At 47.5% G+C, this 20,550-nt stretch overlaps 1 protein-coding gene across 1 annotated transcript in view; it reads right to left on the minus strand.

The window, feature by feature from the left end:
* The window catches only part of FEZ1 (fasciculation and elongation protein zeta 1), a 431,041-nt gene that overhangs the window by 196,348 nt on the left and 214,143 nt on the right, over positions 1–20,550 (minus strand). The gene's annotated exons all lie outside the window — the stretch shown is intronic.

Here is a 20,550-nt window from a genome sequence, read left to right on the forward strand (position 1 = left end):
GAGCACACAAGTGCCACTTCCCTGGGTCACAGCTGACCACAGCCTGGCATTCTAGGGATGCAACCCTGCCCAAGCCTAACCATGCTGCTGCACTTCCCACCTGCTAAAACCCAGGGGCTGCCAAGAAAGAAAGCCTTCAGCTCACAGTTAAAGCATAAAAGCACCCAGGGCAGTCTGCTGTGGCTGCTCCAGGATTTTCCTGCACTCTGTTTGGTGCATTCCTGCCCCAGCAGCCCAAGTCCCTGCTCCAGCATTGCTCCTGGGGATGGATTTGGGGCAGTGGTTCCCCACCATGAGCAGAACACCCGGGTGCAGAGAAGGCATTTAGCAAAAATAAACGTGGAGACAGAGCTTGAAATGTTTATTTTCCAACTCCAGGCCATTCATCCAGTGACACCGCTCTGTTCCAGTGAGTCTCCCTCTGTTTACATCAGATGATTAATGAGACACAGATTGTCTTTAACCCTGATGGATGTCACAGTCACCAGGGTATGAATTTGGGCTCGGTGTCCCAGTTCTCCTCCCACCTCTGCCTGCAGCCACCACTCCATCCTCACTGACCTTCATTCTTCAACCAAAATCAAGATTTTATTACAATATTTGTTTTCTGGCCTCTTCATCTGCCCTCAGCAATCAGCACTGCTGAGGCTGGAACCTCTGATAATGTGGGAAGGGGTCTGAGCTGCAGGAGAAGTGAAGGAACAGACCCAACAATAAAAGGGGGAGATAAGGGACAAGACAACTTGGGTTTTGCCTTCCTAGAGCACAAAAGGGGACAGAGATCTGCCAGGACACCCAGGCTGATGCTTGAGTTTGCAGCAACCACCAGACACCACAAGCAGACCCAGAAAACCAGCCTAAGCCCAGGGTGATGCCACCTGCAGAGGACACAGGGCTGGCCCTGCTCCAGAAATGTGCCACACCTTCAGCATCCCTCACAAATATTATCCTGCTGGGCTGCTCAATCAACACTCAGAATCCCAGAATGGTCTGGAAGGGAATTAAAGCTCATCCTGTTCCATGGGCAGGAACACCTTCCACTGTCCCAGGCTGCTCTAATCTCCATCCAGCCTGGCCTTGGGCACTGCCAGGGATCCAGGGGCAGCCACAGCTGCTCTGGGCACCCTGTGCCAGGGCCTGCCCACCCTCCCCGGGAACAATTCCTTCCCAATATCCCTCCTAAACCTGCTCTCTGGCAATTCAAACCCATTCCCCCTTGTCCTGGCACTATGAGGATGGCCCGAGTGGCACCAGGACCATCCTGCCATGGCCCAGTGCCATCCTGCTCCCTGCTGAGCTGGACTTTGTGCTTCACCTCTTTTTTCTTTTTTTTATTTTTGGGGGGTTTTAAGACTGAAAAGAGCATTTTCTACCTCTCCCAATAACCTCCTGAAGGTGCTGCTGTGGGTGATGCTGAGGGAAGGGTGTGGTTTTAGGTTCTGGGAAGAACAGGGGGTTTTGAGCTAGGGATATAATTATGAAAATCACTGGCATCAGATGGGATTCACTTTTCTCCAAGGCAAAGAGCTTTAGAGTTGCTGGAGGAGGAGAGCAATCCCAGGTTTGCCCAGGACATGCTGTTTCTGAACCCCCAGGGTTAGGAGGATGTGCTGGGTACTCTGCAGTACACGTGAAGTTTTACAGAGACGAGCCAGTGGTAGCAGGAGCCAAGAGGGAAACCCCAGTGAAAGACCCCAAAGAATTAAGGGATGTTCTTCTAAGAATGTGACCTCCAAAGGTCCCTTCCAACCAAACTATTCTATATTTCTGAATGGAGCTGGATTGAAACCAGATTGAATGTGTCACTGCAACAATGCCTTTGCATCCCCTCAGAGCACAGCTCCAGGCAGCAGCAGTGGACACATTTCTCCAGCACTCAAAGCTCAAATTGAAAAGCTGCCATTAACATTAAAAGGAAAAAATGGCTTTTTAAGAACTCCATACGTTTCTATTTCTTTCCTCTTCCTTTCTTTCTTTCTGATTCACCCTTCTGATATTTTCCTTGGACTCCAATCCTAATGCATTCATCCTCTTTAGCACATTTTTGGGCTCTTTCCACCATTGTTCTTGGAAACTTTTTTTTTTGTAAGAACATATATTTAGATATACAACCTGATCTCCCACATTAAAAAAAAAAAACCACCCCATACCTCAGGCTGGGAAGGGAAGAGCATAGAGAAAAGGGAGCTGGGGTCAAGGATGACAGGGTGACAGCACCTCCAGGTGCCAGCAGAGGAGGTGGCATTGCTCCGGGGACATTGCTCTGTGTCTAGAATTTGATGGCTGTCTCTAGCATGGAAGGTCTCCCAAAAGCTTTGCTGGCCCCAGTGCAGGGGTGGTCACTGCAGCTGCCCCCATGGGCCCCGTCAGGGGAGAAAATGGAGTGACCCCAGCCCCGTGGCTCCTCAGCATCCCTGTGCACCTCACTGCACCCCTGACCCACCCAGGGGAACAGAAGTCCATCCCACAACCATGTAACGCACTCAAATACATTTGCAGCAAGGCTTTGGGGAATGGTTTAGGGGTTGCAGTAGCCACAGTCACCCCACACTGGTTCCCTTTTGACCAGACTGGGACCATCCAGTTTGCTGCAGATCCCACCTGGAGCCAGTGGATGGGGTGGGTTTGGCCAGCCTGGTTTTAATAACCCCTGAGCACTCAGCCCGCACCCAAACATGTCATTCTGAAAAGGCAGCTTGGAGTCCAAGCAGCACTCGCAGGCTTTTCATAAACACACTTTAATAATCTTCATCAAGAATTTTAATACAGAGCGAGCTGCCTGCCAGGAAATGCATTTACACTGTCAGCTGCCGAGAGAAATAGCCCTGTGCTGCTGCTCAATACCAGAAACACCCTCCCTCCCTCTCTCCCAGCTTTCCCTCTCTTCCTCTTTGGATGAAGTGTGGTGCTTTGGAAACTGGAGGGGCTAAAAACCTTGGCAGGGAGCCAGGCAGCTCCCTGGAGCATCCCCTGAATCGGGGCAGCCCCTTTGCCTTGCCCAGTGCCATGCTGCTCCCACCCCCTGCTGAGCTGGACCTTGTGCTTCAACTCTTTGTTTTTTATTATTTTTGGGGGGTTTTAAGACTGAAAAGAGCATTTTCTTCCTCTCCCATTAACCTGCTGAAGGTGCTGCTGTTGGTGATGGTGAGGGAAGGGTTGAGGGAAGGGTGTGATTTTAGGCTCTGGGAAGAACAGGGGGTTTTGAGCGAGGGATACAATTACAAAAGCTTTTCTTTCACAGCAAAGATTAACGCGATCAGAACACAGTTCCTTGCTGGCTGTGGTATTAAGCAATTAAAGGGATTAAGAGAAGGCTTTACCATCCTCTGGCGCATCAGGTTTTGGTTTGTGCCAGAGGCAAAATACCCAATTTGATGTAGTCCGAACCCAGAGGGCTGGAATGGTGGGAATCACATTTTACAGCCTTTTTCCCAACAGCTGAAAACACTCGGGCTGTAAGCACCCTCCATATGCTGCTCCAAGACATCCACACCCCCTCAACCTGGTCTCCCTAAGGACAGATGGACAGACCCCTCCGTGCCCCCTTGCAGCTGCCCCAGAGCCAAGTGTCACCAGCAGGAAAGGGCCCAGAGACCAGAGAGGGGAAGGGAGAGGTTGGAGAAATATTCCCAGGGGGACTTTGATGCCTCAGGTTTAGCTTTTCTATTTTTCACATTCTGTGCTGCTTTAGTGTGTGGGTCTGGGCTTCACATGAGGGGATGGTGAGCTCTCTGCACAGAGCAGGGAGACAAAACAATTCCTGCTCCAGCTGGGCACCAAGGACAAATGATCCAAATCTCAGGCCCAAGAGCACAAACAACGTGGTCTGGAGAGAGGAAAACAAGCAGGATGGGACTGCATGGGCTAAAGCTGGAATGGGACAATGAACTCCAATGTGCCAATGGAGCAGAGCTGATCACAGTGAGAGCCCCCGGGAGCGCTCGTGCATTTTGGGACCATTTGGGTTCATCTTGGATGCAGGCCTGGCTGGGCTCTGGTGCTGCCCAAGGTGGATCCATGGAGGAGATCCTTTGAATAAATCCCTGCTTTATTCTTTAGCTCTGCCCAGCTCTGTTCGAGGTCAGCCTTCACAAGTCATCAACTTCAGCATCAGCATCTCCTTATCCACCCTTAATGAATCCTGTATTACATGCAAGGAGGATTTTTGAACACCAGTTCCTGGGCAGTTTGTCTATTCTCAAGTGATTGACAAAAAAGGATGCAAAAACCAACCTTGATGGAGTGAAGTCAAAGGATGAGATTAATAATCCACATCCCAAATGTCCTCTCTGAACCTCATTTAGCAGAGGTGAGGAATGCCAGCTTTCCAACAGGAATGGCACTGCCACCTCCTCTGCTTCCCTTTTCCTTGTGAAGTTCTTGCCTTATTTATTTTCTCGAGATGAAAAAAGCCAGGGGAAGCTGCCCAGCAGAAATACCAACCTTCTGCCAGGCGTTTTGATGTCGCAGCACAAATCGCCTTTTACAGGCAGGGGTAGAGGTAGAGAAAAGGTCACTTCTGCTGGAGGAAACCCCCAAAGTGCTTTGAAGAGCTGAAGGGGCTTTTTCATCACACACACAGTCCATGGAGGGTCAAAGTGCCAGGTAGACTGGGGGAAAGAGTGATGGGAAGGATGGGATGGGTGGGAGGTGCCTGTGTGGGTCTGGCTCTGTCCCTGCCAGGGCAGTTCAGGCTGCAGGGCAGAATCCCAAAATGATGCCTTGTGAAGGCTGACCTCGAACAGAGCTGGGCAGAGCTAAAGAATAAAGCAGGGATTTATTCAAAGGATCTCCTCCATGGATCCACCTTGGGCAGCACCAGAGCCCAGCCAGGCCTGCACCCAAGATGAACCCAAATGGTCCCAAAATGCACGAGCGCTCCCGGGGGCTCTCACTGTGATCAGCTCTGCTCCATTGGCACATTGCAGTTCATTGTCCCATTCCAGCTTTAGCCCATGCAGTCCCATCCTGCTTGTTTTCCTCTCTCCAGACCACGTTGTTTGTGCTCTTGGGCCTGAGATTTGGATCATTTGTCCTTGGTGCCCAGCTGGAGCAGGAATTGTTTTGTCTCCCTGCTCTGTGCAGAGAGCTCACCATCCCCTCATGTGAAGCCCAGACCCACACACTAAAGCAGCACAGAATCTGAAAATATAAAAGCTAAAACCTGAGGCATTTTGGCATTAGTTTGGGTTTGAAGGGACTTTAAAGCCCATCCAGTTCCACCCCCTGCCATGGGCAGCGACACCTTCCACTGTCCCCGTCTGCTCCAAGCCCCGTCCAACCTGGCCTTGGACACTGCCAGGGATGGGGCAGCCACATCTCTGGGCACCCTGTGCCAGGGCCTCAGCACCCTCACAGTAATACAAATAAACCTTCAAATCAGTAAGAATTTAAAAGGCACAATCTCCCAAAACCTCTCTGGAACAGGCAGGAACCTTGTGTGACTTTCTGAGCAGTGCAGCAGGACTGAACGTAAAGAAACGAATTATTCTCAGCAATGTCCTTCTTCAGCTCTTCAAGGCATCCACAAAACTGCTCCCACATCCCCTGGGGTTCACTCCCTTTCCCTGCCCAAGGGATGCTCCAAATCTGGGGCAGTGTCCACCTTGAGTACAAACTCAAGGCCGTGGCACAGTGGCAGCAGGATCTATCAAGAAATGATGACTCCCAGACCTGGGAGAACAAGAAACTTCTAAGAACCTTCAGTTGGGCCACTGGACTCTCAAAGTTGCAACCAGGAGCTTCCTTGGCACAAGGAGCTACGTGCAGGGTTTTTCCAGGTGATCCTTGCAGCAGCTTCTCCCTGTGCCTGAGGCATCCTAAAAAAACAAGCCCTGGGGCTGCAGACACACCACTATCATGCACTGAAATGCAGGGATCCATCCTGCAGGGGAAAATGCAGGTATCCATGTGGCTGGAAGCAGCAGGCTGCACTGCCAGGGAGCTGCTGCTCCCGGGGGGCTCAGCTTTCCACCGGCTGGAGCAAGATGTTGTACCTTGTTTGTGTTTCTATGGAATTACCCTCCCTGCTGGCTCCCATCCTGCAGCCCCCACCAGCTACATCTCCACGAGGTTAATTTCAACATGAAAAACAGCCTCCCAGGAGCAACTGCGGTTGATTTAAAATAATAAAAATGAAAATCTCAGGTTTGATGACTAATCCCCGGAGAGCGGTTTAAATTAGTGCTAGCCAATCGGCCACAAAAGTCATAGGGAAAATTCCTGCTGGACTTCTCTCCTCAGTCCACTCCCTGGCTTCATTTTCCATCCCCAGATCCTTCCAGCCTGCAAACATATACAGTGTTGCCTTGGCAACTGGGAGACGAGATATATGTACATGAGAAAATGAGACAATCTCTTTCCTCCGTGATTGCCTGGAAGGTGGAAAATGGAAACCTATTCTAGTCTGAAAGCTACGTCAGCTTGTGCCAGACACACCCACAGCTCAACCTGCCCTTAAATATGCCACCTCCAGCTCCCACGTGCAGAGAAATCCCTCTCCTCTCATGGGTATCTCTAGTACCAGGTCTCTCATCCCATGGGATGCTCAAGACTCTCAGACTCACCAAAAATTGTGCTTTGCCCAAAGGTCTTGAACACACCAACTCCTCCGGGACTCCTCCATCCTCCAGGAGCCCAGGTTCAGGTGCGAGCTCTAGTTTAAGAAGTAAACAAGATTACACTCTAGTCTGGGCCAGAACTTCCATCAGACGGGCAGGGACACCATCCATAGGTTCCCCATCTGTGGTCTTTGGAAGTTCCTGCATCTCAGGGCTGGTGTGTACATGAAAAATAAGCAGCAGGGCACCAGGAGCTCCAAGCAGAGAATCTTATCATGTGGTGTCTCATACCATCATGAAATGCTGCTCAGAATTCCTGCTGCTCTGAGGAGAATCGCCCTTGGCAGCCCCTGGAGCCCTTTCATCCCTGGAGCCCTTCCACCCCTGGAGACCTTTCATCCCTGGTTCCCTTTCATCCCTGGAGCCCTTTGCAGCTCTGGAGCCCTTTGTAGCTCCTGGTGCCCTTTCAGCCCTGGAAACCTTTCGTCCCTCGTGCTCTTTCAGCCCCTGGATCCCTTTCAGCCCCTGGAGCCCTTTCAGCCTCTGAAGCCCTTTCATCCCTGGTGCCCTTTGCAGCCCTGGTGCCCTTTCAGCCCCTGGCACCCTCTGCACACAGCTGGGATGAGGCTGTCCTGCAGTAGCACAGGGATGTGCCCAGAGATCTCCCACCAGCACCACGCCTGCCTGCACAGCCCCTCTCTGGGTTACTCCCCTGTCTCTCTGTGCCATTTAATCCGGATCCTGGGAGTTCCATCTGCATCATCAGCATTTTCCTCTCTCCAACCCCACACCTGTAGGACCTGCCTGGTCCCCTGGGTTGCACAAAGTCCCTGTGATGTCCTGACTGCAAAAGGACAGGATGTAAAACCCAGATCCCCACGACTGACCCCAGCACAGTCTGTGCTTCCCTACGAGCTTTGCTGTGGCCTGTGGCTCCCAGGGCTCTCCTGAACTCAGACATTTCCCACCTGGAGTGCATTGCTCCATGTGTCCCCTCAGTGGGCAGGAGTCCTGATTGACTGAAACATGGACAACTGCTTACAAGTAACAGGGTGGCTCCCAAACAAGGAAAACAGCAGGAGGAAGAGGGGCATGGATACAACTGGCTTCTCTCCAGACATTTACAGCACCCTTCCCCAGCCTGCCCAGCCAGGACTGGGTCCATGAAGCCCTGTTTCATTTTTTTTGTTCAGCTGAACAGCACTGATCCAGCAGGAATTCAGTGGGAGTGGGAATGGGAAAGCCTGGGCAGGCAGTGCCCACTACCTGGTGATGTCCGGCTGTAAACAGTTCATGAGTTGGGGATATCCTTCTGCAGGGCTTCAGGAGGATGGGAAACACCTTCCCACTGAGATGGAAGCTGGACTGGTCAGGGACATGGGTTCGGGGGCTGTCCCCATGATGGAACAACAAGAAATAAATTTTCTTTCTACCCTACTACAGCTGAGCACGAGCCAAGACTGGAGGCTCTTGGGGAGCCATTCCTTCATCTCAGCCACCAAGTCCTTTGCTCAAGATGCCATAAAAACCTTAAAACTAAATTACAGCTTTCTTAAAAGCAGCACAGGCTTTGCCACAGGTCTCAACAGAGCCAAGAAAACCCCCCTTGCTTCCAGTCCCACCAGCATTTGTTTCAATAAAGCTTCTCCTCTGATATTCCAGAGATTCTCAGAATGGTTTGGGTTGGAGGAACCTTAAAGATTATCCTGTGGAACACCTTCCACTATCCCAGGTTGCTCTAAGCCCCATCCAACCAGTCCTTGAGCACTTTTCCAGGGATGGGGCAGTCACAGCTTCTCAGGGCACTCTGTGCCAGGGCCTCAGCACTCTCACAGTTAATTTGCCCCATCAAATAATAAATTCTCCTGTTAACCCCACTGTTCCCTGTGCCAGGGGCATAACCAGATCCATCCTAACCTCATTTCACATTGGGATTGTCATTTGCAAAGCCAGGAGAGCAGCAGCACCACCCCCCTGAGCATTTGGGAACATCGGGAGTGGCTCTGAAATGCAAAACTGGGATAGCAAAGGACAGCACATCATTATTCAGGAAGACAAGGTGAAACATGCTTTGCCAAAGTGTGAAAAGTACTTATATCCAAATACAGAGTGTCCCTCAAATTTACAGTTCCCTGCACGCTCTGGAACCTGAACTGTATTTGTGGGAATGGCTGTGAAGGTAAACTGATTCCTGCCATTAAAATGTGCCCGTGCTGGGGTGCAGAGAAGATGAGGTGGAAAAAAAAGGGTGGGAAAATGGGATTTGATCTGCTTTTTAAAGCAATAATGGTTTCACTGAAATCCTCACAATCTGTAACATGCAGGGTGGAGCAGGATTAGGATCATAAATAACTCCAGGGAATAAAAATGATGCCTTTTCACACGCTGCAAACGTGTGATCTTTAAAACCAAAGCAAGATAAAATAAATGTCTTCAAACATCCCCATTTTCCATCCAGAAGGACTGCTTTTAACTTGCTTTACAGGGATCATTTATTCCGTGGGTGCAGTGTGGCCACCTTTGGGCTGGAATGCAGCAGTGGCTGTGCCACTCTGGATCCTGCTGCAGGATGGATATTTATCCCATTAAAATGAGGAGGTGCCAGTGATAACAACCTCTGGAAGGATAATTAAAAACTGTTTTGGCAATGAGGCCAGTCTTGAGTAGATGCGAGGGTCCAAGAGAATTTTCTGCATTGGCAACCATTCTGGATGTGACTGGAGTGCGGATGCCGGATCCTCCCAGCCCTGCTGATCCCTTTCCCCCTCTATTTTTGATAATTAATCATCCCAGGTTTCCACCACCAGACCTGTTCCACCTCTGAACAAGCCAAAGATAAAAGCTTGAGATACGAACCATAAATCCTACCCCAAAAGCAAGGGTTTTGCAGGAGGAATGCCAGATTCCCTGCTCAACCAGCCTCATCCTGCAGCTTTAGCTCAGCTATTTAGCTTTAGGTATTTTAGTGAGTGAAGACACACTCACAGCAGAGGAACTCAGACCTATTGATCCATGGTTGGGAATACAGACCCAGTAAAAACGCAGGTGGGACTTGAGGTAGTTGGGATGCATTTCCTTAAACTGGAATTTAGGCAGGAATCCAAGACTAACACCCTCCACCTTCCCTCTTGCAAATAGTGCCGAGGGCTCTTTAACAAGCAGTGGTCGAGGCCTGGGTTAATGTCTTATCCATAAGTTATTCAGTATTTCCTTTTAAAGACAAAATAGTTGGAATACCACTCTTTCTCTCTTTAAATTACAGTTGTAGCTGTTACAAAAACTCCTCTGCACTATTTCCAGAGCTGGGAAGTGTCCGTTTCTCGGGAGTCCCACCTCTCAGTTTTTATGGGAACTCCAGTGTTAGGGAGTTTATAGTGGTGTTAATACCCACAGAGATAAAAGCAGATCCTTCTTACCATCAGAGCTTGGTGGAGCTGGGAAAAGAGGCTTCCCAGGCTTCTGGTCACGTCCCAGTGTATCCTGCGTGGATTTTTGGGGCAGGAGCATCTCCCGGCCCTTCCATGAGGTGACATCAGGGGTTGTGATGTTCTGGGTGGCTCTCTGGGGGATATGAGCTGCTCCTGCTGTCCCACCCCAAAACCTGAGAACCAGGCAGCTGTGATAACCTGATTTTCACCCCAAAACAATTCCATGGCATCCCAGAATCCCAGAGTCTCAGAATCCCAGAATCCCAGAGTCCCAGAATCCCAGAACCCTAGAATGGTTTGGGTTGGAAGGGACCTTACGGATCATCCAGTACCAAGCCCCTGCCCCAGGCAGGGACACCTTCCACTATCCCAGGTTACTCATGTGAAGAGGCAGTGACCTGAATATATCCTGGTCCCAAACACCTTGGAAAACTGGGAAAGGCTGACCACAGGTCTGGATCCATCCAATGCCTCCAGCCTGCTCAGGAAATTATGTCCCATGGCAAAGTTTAACATTTTTTCCCTCTTCTTCTTTCAAGTTTTTCAGACCTTTCTTGAAAAAATGAAGAGAAAAGCCAGAAATATTCTGTTTTCTGGCATCAGATCTCCTCCTGGGAAGTGAATTCCCACGTAATGGATCATTGCTGGGGAGATACAGCTTTAGATAGAGATGAATGGAAAAGGCAAAGAATTTCAGTGGCCAGAGCAGACAGGGTTTGGCTGCAATGATGACAGAGGGAATCCTTTGCTAAGGTTGGAAGATGCAGCCAAAAATCATGGCTCTTTTTAGCTCCCAAAGGGTAACATTTTCCCAAATGCCTCAGAGCCTTTAATCCTAAGGGGATTTAGGGCTTAGATTCTTAAACAATTTGGAAACTTGTCCCAGGAATGATTCTCACATGTTGCTGCTAGGCTTTGTGAACTGGTAGGGATTTAAGGACCACTGCCCAGCATCTCCTCTCCTGCAGGAATTACTCCACGTGGACACACACAGGTGAGAATTAGGTCTTTCCTTAGATGCTCTCATTCTTCTTTGATATGAGCTGCTAAGGGCTACCAAAATTTTACAGCCACCACGGAGAAGCTGGAAAGGCCATTGACAGGAGTTTTCCATCCATCCACAGCACAGACATCAGCAGCATTCTTGGAATAGCTCAAAAAATCAGGACTCCAGAGATATGGCCTTAGGAGGGGAAAAAAATGATGTGGGTTTGATGTGCTGCAACACCCTCAATATACAGACACATACACACACACACACATATATTTATATATAGACACACACATAAAACAAAGGAGATTCCATACTCTGGGAAAAGTCCTCAGTGAACCCAACTCCCCTTTTGGTACTGGGGAAAAACATCAGCACAAGGTCAGGCAAATTATAGCAAATAAGACTTGACACAAATTCCTGACTGGATTTTTCTCCCCTAAAAGAGAACCATTTTCTGGTCTTTCTAATCTCATTTGTGTGAAAAGGTAAAATTAGCAAGAAACGGGTGCCTTGGAATGACAATCTCCATGATTTTCAGAACAACCTCTGCGTAATCCTTATCAAACACAGCAAAGATAATTCAGCATCAGCTTGAGCTCAGAATGGGACAAATGTGGCTGATAAGGAGTTGCAGAAGGCAATCCCCGGGAAGGGAAGAAGGTTATTTTATTGCTGATGTTGCCCTACAGGTGTGCTGGGAGAAGATTTACAGGCTGCTCCCATTCCAGTTCCACAGAGCACAAACCTGCCCTGTTACAGCCTCAGGTGCACTTGGAGTCACTCAGAATAAATCCCCACATTGCGCTTTAAGCCTCTGCTTCAGTTATTTCCAAGTCACAGCATCCCTCTGACAAATAGTGGGGGTTAAGAGGGGAAAAATTATCTGAGAGCACAGTATTTCCATGAATTTTCAGGAAAGATGACCAAATATTCATGTGGCTGCCCATTTTTCCTGCACGTTTCCAACTTGCAGCAATGCCTGTGGATGGCACCTGGCAGCCCGGGTGGGTCTCCTGCATCTCCTCCTCCAGGACAGCATTCCTGAACCCCCTTCCAGCAATTTGGCACCACTGGGACATTTTGCTGTCACTTTGCTTGTCCTTTTCCATCCTGCTGTGGTCTTGGTTTTGCTGGGATATGGGATTGCCAGTGGTGCAATGTGAACCTGACAGGGCTTCCCACCCCATCCTCCTCAACACCCTCAGAGAAAATTTCCCAAAGGCTCCCAAAAGAAAAAGCCAGAGTCTTTCTTGAGCCCAGCCATTTTAGTCTGCAAAGAAACTCAGAAAAGGGAAGGCAGAGCAGCTCTTCCAAAGCATTAGCACCAAAAAACCCACACCAGGAGTAATTTCCCCTGCTCTATTTTCACATTTCCTGACAGGAATGGCAGCAGCTGCAGTGGAAGTAAAAAGAAAGGTCTGGCCTAGAGCTCTTTGATATATTGGTAAGTGCTCTTAAATGTCCATTTGCATTTGGATGGAGGATCTGGATCACTCTGTGGTCTGTCAAGGAACATATTTCAGTTTTGTGAAAAATGTCAGTGAAAGAAAAGAAGTGTTTCCTTTGATATTTCTCTGTAAAAGGTTTCAGGCTTGCTTTTGAAAAGGATATACCAGAACCTTGCAAGAGGAGAAATATCCAGTTTGGACATTTCTAACAGAAAACTTCCATTTGAAAATAATTTCTCCACCCTCTCCCCTTAGCATCCCTCTCATCTTGTCTTCCTGTGCTTGAATGGCAAATTGTTCCCATCTCCAGATGAATCCCTTCATTCCTGCCAGCTGCAGCTTCGGCTGTGCTGCAGAGCCCAGTGGGTCTAAAGGAAGATCCCACAGCCCACTGCAGATCTTCACTGGTTCCATTCAGTGCCAAAGGCTGCTGGTGCTTTCCCAAGTCACCTCCCTCTTTTATTTTTAGGCTGGTAGAAAGACAGATGATTATAAATTAATGCTGGCACATTCTGGGGTCGGGTCAGAACAGACAGAACATGTTCTGAGTGAGGGTTCACACGGGGCTGGTGATAGTTCAGTCTAAATTCAGCTGAAATGAAGCCCCTGCTCCTATCAGGGGGTTGGAGGGATCCAGCTCTCCCGTCACCTGACTCCAGCCAAGGAGCTGAACACTGGGAAGATTTTGCCTTGCAGATAATCTCACCTGGAGGCTGCTCTGTGCAGGACTTCTCTCCAGCTGGCTTCTAACAATCAGGTATTGCTCCATCTCTAGTGTCCTATGGAGCCCAGATTCAAATTCTGCCTTTGTTATCATGGGATGGTTTGGGTTGGAGGGACCTTAAACTCATCCCATCCCACCCTGTGCCATGGCAGGGACACCTTCCACTGTCCCAGGCTGCTCCCAGCCCTGTCCAGCCTGGCCTTGGGCACTGCCAGGGATCCAGGGGCAGCCACAGCTGCTCTGGGCACCCTGTGCCAGGGCCTGCCCACCCTCCCAGGGAACAATTCCTAATTCCCAATATCCCATCCATCCCTGCCCTCTGGCAGTGGGAGCCATTCCCTGTGTCCTGTCTCTCCATCCTTGGAAAAGGAACCCTACAGCCTGCAGGGTTACAAACATGAATTTTCAGGAAAGATGACCAAATGCTCGTGTGGCTGCCCACTTTTCCTGCACGTTTCCAATCTGCAGCAGTACCTGTGGATGGCACATGGCAGCCTGGCACATCTCCACACAAGCAGAGAGGCAAAACAGCTCCTCTGGTTCAGAGCTGATCCAGATTTAATCCTAGTTTGCATTCCATGCACAGCCCAGGGATTCATGTGCTCCTCCCTGGACACCTGGCAGGGTCTGACTCGATTCCCCTCCTCCCAGGCTGCTCCAACACCCGAGCAGAGGGCAGAGATAAAGCAAGAGTGAGAGCAGGGCAGTTCCTTGGCTGTGCCACCTCCACCTCCCCTCTGAGAATCGCAGAGCCCTTCCCTGCCCAGGGTTTGGGCTCCCAGATGAATGCACCCATTGAGCTGCCTGTTACTAAACACACCTCCGGGCTCCAAATCACGACACAAATGATTTTTTTTGGATGCCTCGAGCCACCAGTAAAAGTTTCCCTTGTTTTCATCTTCCCAGCCCCAGCAGAAGGCTCTTGTCCTGCCAGCCTAGCCAGAAAAACAGGAAAGGCCAGAAAAATCACCCAAAAAAAGGGTGTCACAGCACTCACAGCCATCCTTCCACACTGGGTTTGCTGCATCCACTGGAATATAGCTGATACCTGGAGACTGAAAGGAGAAGTAAAGGCACGCTGGACTTACCTTGGCTAGACATGTAAGCCATTTTCCCCTGAAACATTCTGGAAGATTCATAAATAGCACAGGTTCAGGCTGGTTTTTCAAATTGTTCCAAAAGGAAATGATTTTGAGGGAGTAAAAATAGGCCCCTTGAACTTTTTCACCAAGCTAGGCACCGGGCTGGTTCCTCTCATGCCTATGATTTTCCAATTCCAAGTTGATTGCCACTTCTAAATTTTCACCTTTTAAATTTAGTTGAAAGAATGGGAATAGAAACGGGGAAAAAAAATTCCCTACGGACCAAAACAAGTCTTGATTTGATAAGAAACACTTCAGATTTTTTACTAGCTGAGAAAAATCAACAGAATTATTTGGACTGAGCCACAAGCACTTTCTTAATTATTAAGCTTTTAGGAGCTGCTTGTAAACCACAGAAACCATTATTCACACAGGTCAGGCTTTGTATACCTGACCTGGGAAACCTCTGCAGAGGGCAGAATTTAAGACTTCCTGGAAATTATGGCAAGGCCAGGTTTTCTGAGGGTCCTTGCACTTGGGGAAAGAGCTTAAACCTCCCTCAAAGTGCTGCAGATGCCGGAGGGGGGTTTGGCCTGGAGCTGGCTCCGAGCAGGGGTTGGGGTTTCATGAGAAACCCCATGAGCAGCAGCTCCAGTTTATGGAGCAATCTTTGAGCTGTTTGCATGTAAAGTTCGGGTGATAGGTGAGTTGACTCTCACAATTAAAAGGCAAATATCATGGATATGTTAATAGAGGTTTTATAGGTTTAAAGTTATATAGCTATGTAGATGATATATGTAACTAGACTATATATAACTATTATATATAACTATTATATATAACTATTATAACTATATTATATACATATAACTATATAATATATAATTATATTATACATATTTTATAATTATATAATATTATATATTGTAAACTATATATATATAATATATATTATATATGTAACTATTACTAGTTATAGTTTTATAGATTTACAGTTATAGTTTTACCCTCCTTGTGTTGTTACCTGGGTTTGGGACACTTGGGAGGGTGGGATTGTTACTATGGCAGCACCTGACTCCAATCAGGATTTAAGGAAGTGATCTCCATCTCTGGACAGCAAAGGAGGAGTCGATGGACAGAACTTTGGGAGAGCTAAAGGGTTGAAAGGTGAAACCTCCACTGTGTGGATGAGCACATGGTGGGAAAAATCCTTTCCTCCTGGCACTGTAATATTTTCTCTATTCAATCTTCTGTTCTATTTTTTATAAGGTTTTAATAAACATTTTAAATTTTTGAAAGTGAGTAGCATTTGTCACAGTTGGGAAATGTGGGGAGGACAGATGGGCTGGGGTTTGCTAATCCCAGCTTTGGGTGAGCTGGGCACGGCCAGGCTCACCCTCATGTCCAATTCCTGCCTGTGGGAATTGGCAGGGAAGGACAAGGTAAGGGCCTTGTCGAGCATCTAAAAGTGGGCAATGATGCCTTAGGATTTCAGCTTTTCTATTTTTCACATGTTTGTAATCCTGCAGTTCTTTAGTGTGCAACTCTAAACTCCACACACACTGTGAGCTGCTGCTTCCCCATTTGGGGCAGACACAACAATTCCTCTCCAGGCCTGGCAGTCAAGGACACCTCACTGCCTCAGGCCAGAGATGGAAACAAAAGTGAATTAGGGGAGCAAACTTGGGGTAAATGACTTCATTAGCTGAGCTGTAATTGGCAGATTAACCCCCAAAATGCAAATGGACCAAACTTATAAAAGTGTGAAACCCGTGAGTCCATTTTTGGGTGTAGCCCCTGGGCTTTGTCTGCCCTAAATGTACCTGAAGGCCCTTCAATAAACAGAACTGCTTTTTATTCCCTTAATTTTGCCTGGCCTCGGTTTTTAGGTAGCCCCGAAAGGCACTGGGTGGAGAGGGGAAATTTGGGTGGAGAGGGGAAATTTGGGTGGACAGGGGGCTCTGCAGGGCTGGCATCACCCACCTTCCATGGGCTGGGGGTGACTTAAAGCAGGCATGGGGTTGGGTGGGCCTGGGGGGAATTTTGGGGGCTCCAGCCTGGAGGAAACCTGCCCAAAATTCTGTGCTGGAGGTTGGGGGTGAGATGTTCCAACAGCCTCCAAACCAGCCCTGGGGCAAGCAGGGAGCCACAAAAAATCCTAGAATCCTCAAGGGTTTGGGGTAGAAAGGACCTTTCTGGTCCAACCACCTTCCACTCCATCAGCTCCAAGCCACATTCAAAATATTCAAGAAACATCCAGAACGTCACTAATTTAAAGGTAGCATCCATAACCAGGAATAATATTTTTAATTATTATAATTTTTTAACCGTTACTGCCTTCAAAGTGGGTTTGCTCAGTCAGAAAAGAAGTTAAATACATAGGTGTGAGCAAGCTGGTTTCCCTTGGAGAAATCAGAAAGCAAAGAGTTCATGGCTATAATTTGAGAGGAGTTTTTTTGCTGAGCATAATAGGTTTGTGACCTCGGTGGTTTTAAGCAGAGGAAGGAAAAAAAAAATAAAGCAGAAGAACTTGAAGTTTGGGTCAAAAGTAATTTGCTCTTGGGAGAGTTTGCAGGAAAAAAAATCCAAATATAAATAAAACTGGGTCAACTTAATATTTTCACTGATTTAAAACAGCATTCTGTTTCACTTTGATTAATTCTTTTCATTTGGTAGTTTATTCTTTTAATTTAGTAGAACATTTTATTCCCTTAATTTGGTCACTTCATGAAAATCCTCCATACAAAAAGAAGGGTCAAAAGAGTTTATTTTGAAAAATGTCAAAGCAAAACATTTCTACATCAAAAAAGGAAAAAAAAAAACCAAAAAAAAAAACCAACCAAAATCCCAAACCTCCTTCTGGCTAAAACGTACTTGCCAAATGAGACTGGTATTTGTGAGTCATTTCTCCACCACATTTTTAGTGAATTTACTATTTGTCAGAAAGAAAAAAGAGAAGTTAAACCTTACTCTAATGAGAGCACGTATATGTTAGGTTCACATAAACAAACTCATGAAGAAAGAAAGGGATTGGAAAGATCTTCCATTTTCTGTGCATTTATTTCAGCATCTGTCCCTGCACAAATTGGGTGTAAAATAGAGGCCCACAGATAAAATCCAGACACAGCCACCCCCCTTCTCCCTTCCTACACATATTTCCCCCTCAAGGCCGGGGGAGCTGCAAGCCAGCCCGTGGAGAAAAGTAATTTAAGTAATATATTTCACCAAATAGGCTTTTAGGTTTATTTAAAATTCAGAGGGGGCATGGTGAGTGGGGTTGTTCAGGAAGAAAAACCACTGGAAGTGCTGGCATCTCTCATCCAAGCGTGAGCAGGATCTTCATCCATGTTTTTTCCCTCTTCTCCTTTACATCACCCCAAAAGGCTGTTCTGTTTTAGGAAAGCTTTCTCCTCCTGCAAATGGTTTTCAAGATTTCAATAAAACCAGCACAGAGATGGGGCTGCCCCATCCCTGGAAGTGCCCAAGGTGAACTTGGATTTAGTGCGAAGTCCCCTGCCCACGGGGTTGGAAGGAGATGATCTTTCAGTTCCCTTCCAACCCAAACCATTCTGGGATTCTGTGATGAAGCTTTAAGTTAAAGAAATGCAATAGATGAGGAATGCCATGGTTGAGTCTCACAATTAAAAGGCAAATATCATGGATATATGTTAAAATAACTTTTATAAATTTATAGTTATGCTTTACCCCCTTGTGTTGTTATCAGTGGTGGCCTGGGTTTGGGACATTTGGGAGGGTGGGATTGTTACTATGGCAGCACCTGACTCCAGTCCAAGGATTTAAATCCAAGGATTTAAGGAAGTGATCTCTGGACAGCAAAGAAGGATTTGATGGACAGAACTTTGGGAGGAGCTAAAGGGTTAAAAGGTGAAACCTCCACTGTGTGGATGAGCACATGGTGGAGAAAATCCTCTGCTCCTGGCGCTGTAATATTTTCTCTATTCAGTCTTGTAATTTTTTGATAAGGTTTTAATAAAGCTTTTAAATTTTTGAAAGTGAGTAACATTTCTCACAAGAAATAAACAGATCTAAATTAAATAACAAGTCCTTCCAGGTGAGTGGCCAAGCACCACACCTTGGTCCCTTCCACAGCAGCCAAAGGGGTTCCTGAAGCTTTTCCTTCTGAAGAAGGAGAAAAAAAATAATGGTGAAAACAGACACAGCAATTAAGGCTGAGCTATCAGCGTGGAAAATTTAAGCATCTCCAGCTTCTAGAATTGATAAAGGCCAAGTTTTTACGCTTGTCACCTCCAAATGGCTCTGGGCAGCTGCAGAGGGTGAGATCAGCCCGTGCTGCTGTGCAGGGAGAGCTGCAGCCCCACATCCCAGCGTGGAAAACGGCCCTTCCTGCTTCCTTCCCATTCCCCTGCACCCACCCACCCCACAGCATTTCTGTGCTCTCCTTCACCCCCAGGAATATCCCACCCTGCAGACAGGGGCCAAACTCCAGTTCCCCAGGCTGGGATTTGCCCCTGGGATTTACAGTCTGGACACTCAGAACAAAACAACACTGGGACAATTCAACATTAAATGCAGGAGTTGGAGTTCCAGACTCTGGAGTTCCCGAGCTCTGCTTTGCTTTATGGTCCTACAGAAATTCCTCCCTTCAGGCTGAACTGCAAAAATCCCTGCTATGACAGCTTGAAAAACGTCCATTGAACCATTTTTCCAAGGGAAGATTGTGCTCTCATTTAACTGGAAAAAGCTCACCAAAAGCATCTGATTTCCTTGAAAGTGTTTGACTTGTTTTATTGGGAAATAAAATGTCCAAAACCTGAAAATTGAGAAATACCACTTGGAGCAGTGAATGATAATAAAGCTTTGGTCACTAATCCTTTGTTTTTATTACCAAAAAGTGTTAACTCTTCCCTTTCTTCCCTGGACACATCACAAATGAATATTTTTCCTGGACAGGCAGCACTTTCACTTTGCATTCAGGTGTGGATTCTTTGCTTCTTTTTTGCCAAGGTTGGGATTAAACGTGTGAGATGGAATTTCTTGTTTGGACTCAGATGTTTATCAGTTCTTTTCTCTGTTAACAGCCTCACAAACCTGAGTTCTTCAGCACTTCACTATAACAAACTAAGAAATGGAGCCCCATCTCTCTCTCTACAAGGCCTTTTAAGGATAAACTCTCCAATTAAGAAATGACACCTAAATTATTTTTACTTTTAACCCAATAACCAGCCACCCGTGCCCGCAATGTGGACTTTTCTGTCCAATTACACAAAACCACCCAAACCCATGGAGAAGAAGGTAAACAAGAAGGAGAAGAAGAAGGAAAAGGAGAAGATGAAGAAGAAGGATCAGCCTACACCCTAAAACCTCCATCTAGCTCCATATATGTTACTTATTCTAAACCCTTAAACTCTGAGTTTTCCACCATTGGTTATCACACACTTCTATCCAAACTCCACACCCACAATCCCAGTGCTATCATTCCATTCAGGAAGCCTTCTCCACAGCCTCAGGTCAAATGCAGACTTCTCCTGGGGGTCAGGGTCTGTCAGCACAGAAAGCCTAAAATTCTCAGCATCCAGGGTCCAACATTCAGGCATCTCTGTAAAACACTCAGGATTGGGGTTTCCATCTGCCTGGCCAAGGATCCAAGTGCAGTTCTTGAGCAGGGCTGTGTCCACGAGACCACCAGAGTGTCCCAGGGCCAGTTTGTCCCCAGGGAACATTCCAGCAGTGGGAGGCAGTGAGAGAAGGAGGACCCGACCGTGTGGGCTGACACCCTGCAGAACAGGCAGCTCTTTAAAGCTTTCCTGGGTTTATCCCACACTGTCTGCCTGCAGACTGGACAAATCCAGCTCAGTTCCTTGCAAAGGAGGGAGGACAAGACCTTTGTGCCTCCAGAGACAGCACCCCACTCCTGCTCTGCAGCTCCTTTGCTGTCACCTCCACTCACCCACCACAGGATATAAACACAAAACCCTTCTCCAAATCTCTTCCTAGAGTTCTCTTGGGAGACGGATGCCTCTCTTCACTAAGACTGACTCAACCACCCACATTTGCAGGGTTAATGGCCTAAAAAGCTTTAGATTTAGCTGTTCTGAAAAGCAATTTTCATCTCCCCATGCTCCCCCAACTCAAGCAGCCCTTTGGTCTCCACTGAATAATTCATGGCGTTTCCCAAGGTTGTTGTTTTTCTTTTTTTCCATGAAGGCAGGCTATGAATACACCTGCTTGTTCTTGATTTTTCTAATGAATAATCCTGAATTATCCATGAAATGCTAAATGGCACCATGATCTCATCAGGCATTAACCATGCATGAGACAAGCTTAGCAACCAG

This window comes from Anomalospiza imberbis, chromosome 24, assembly GCF_031753505.1.
Source record: "Anomalospiza imberbis isolate Cuckoo-Finch-1a 21T00152 chromosome 24, ASM3175350v1, whole genome shotgun sequence".
Lineage (NCBI taxonomy): Eukaryota > Metazoa > Chordata > Aves > Passeriformes > Viduidae > Anomalospiza > Anomalospiza imberbis.